At 37.0% G+C, this 1,993-nt stretch overlaps 1 pseudogene; it reads left to right on the forward strand.

The window, feature by feature from the left end:
* Window positions 1–164: 164 nt before the first annotated feature.
* LOC9298612 overlaps window positions 165–1,993 on the forward strand; it is a 3,299-nt pseudogene continuing 1,470 nt past the window's right edge.

The raw sequence follows: 1,993 nt of genomic DNA on the forward strand, positions 1-1,993 counted from the left end.
TTTTTCTCTTTTTTTGTTCTATGTGGGAAATGAACAAGACAGAAAAAGCTATTGGCTTTTTATCGTTTTCTTCTATTAATATATGATTATATTATACGTAAAACATGAAACTTGATCGGATTTTGTCGGTTCTAATCAAGTACTGTGTTTTCTTTATATCTCTGGCCTCTGGGTGTTTTTTTAATTGAGTATAATTCTGGTGAGAAAAGTGGGTCTACTAAATGACACATTTTGCTAAACATCTACCCTCGTGCTTCGAGCTTCGTCACCTCTCGTGATTTTTATTATATTAATAAGCGAAGAAAGCCGCATTTCATGGGAAAATCTGGAAATAAAACAACTTTTTAAGGTTTTCTTAACAATGGAGGCTGAACTCTGAGTGATCAGTAAAGTATTATCAGTGTTTTCTTCTTTTCCTTTTTTTTTTTTCATATGCATATCACTAAATTTTCTTGTTCTTGCAAGCATTGGATCAGATTCTAAAGGTAACAAATATTTATGCTTTCTCTTCTTCTTTTTTTGTGTGGGGAGCAACAATGCATGAATAATATATTCTTTGATTGTAATCATAGTTTTGGTATCTGTCTTTATAATTTACTCTTTTGTAGATTTTGCTCAAGAGGAGTAAACAGAGAGAGTAGAAGAAGAGCATTGAGAATTTTAAATGGAGAAAGAGATTTGTAGAAGACATCTTTCAAGAGAAGGGATAGGATGTGCTTGGGTGTTTATGAGCATGTTTGATTTCAGACAATGGTGGATCTAACCAGAAGCTTTTGATGGATAAGAAACGTGGAAGCAAACGAATCATAGGTTTTTTTTTTTTTATGTTCTTCTTTTCTTTTGAGGCATGAAAATGTGTCTGAACAAAAAAAGATTCTCACTTTGTTGGTTTGATGAACAATGCAGGTAATAATGGAATGTTTGACACTAAGGTTGAGAAGCAGCTTACTTGTGACTGTGACTATGACTGTGAGGTCTTTGTTAAGTTTTTGTTGGATTTGAGAATCAAACTTGCTTTTGTTGTGTAAAATGGTTTTGTGAGGATTCAAAAACTGATGTAGATTGTTTTGTGTTTTTGTCTCAGGAGAGTGAAGCTGATATGCAGAGTGTCAAGAAACTCATAGAAGATGAGATTGATGAGAAGACTAAGCAAAAGTGTGAGGCGAGAAACCGAAAGAGGAGAAGTAGGACCTGCATCAAAACCAGTGAGGATATCAATGTTTTGATTGTTGGTGATGATGATGATCATGCAGAGAAAGCAGGTGATCAGTGTCCGAGAATTTCACAGAACGAGGTGGATTTGGTAAATGATGATTCCGAAGAGAAGTTCAGCGAGTTGATAAAGCGGTTGATAGCTCAAAAGGAAAGCGAGGTAGGGAGCTGCAAGAAGAACCTGGAGGATGCATTTCAGGTCTTGGATTCTAAAGAAGAATCATTCTTGAATATCGGTACGCCAATTTCAAGAGATTCTCAGAGAATCAATGAGCTGACACAATGTAGACAAACAATTGTAATTTTGAAGCCTGAACCAAATAGCTTGGATGTTGGATCATCACCTGGAACACCTTCTACAGACAACAAGACCAAAAATGGGAGGTTCAGTTCTCGCTTTATTCTCAGTAGAATCAGAAGAAGACTAAAGTTTGCTGTTGGAAAGAATCCATGCAATGCTCAACAGGACTCTGATCCTGATCCAGATGCATTGTCGTCTAACATGAGTCAAAACTGTTGTTTGGGAGAAGCGATAGAGACTAATCCCGGGAAGGGTGTTTCGGATGGAGAAACATTGCCTGACATTGCTTCAAAACGTGAGGCTAATAAGGAGGACACTATCCATGAAAGTGAAGACTCGAAGAAGAATATGTGTGGTATATACATTGCTGCCAAGAAACACCTGTCTGAAATGCTTGCAGAAAGAGACGATGCTGATTCACCGGATAAAGAAGTACCAAGAATTCTTGGGAAGATTCTTTCTCCCCCTGAGTTCTCCACA

This window comes from Arabidopsis lyrata, assembly GCF_000004255.2.
Source record: "Arabidopsis lyrata subsp. lyrata unplaced genomic scaffold ARALYscaffold_371, whole genome shotgun sequence".
Classification (NCBI taxonomy): domain Eukaryota; kingdom Viridiplantae; phylum Streptophyta; class Magnoliopsida; order Brassicales; family Brassicaceae; genus Arabidopsis; species Arabidopsis lyrata.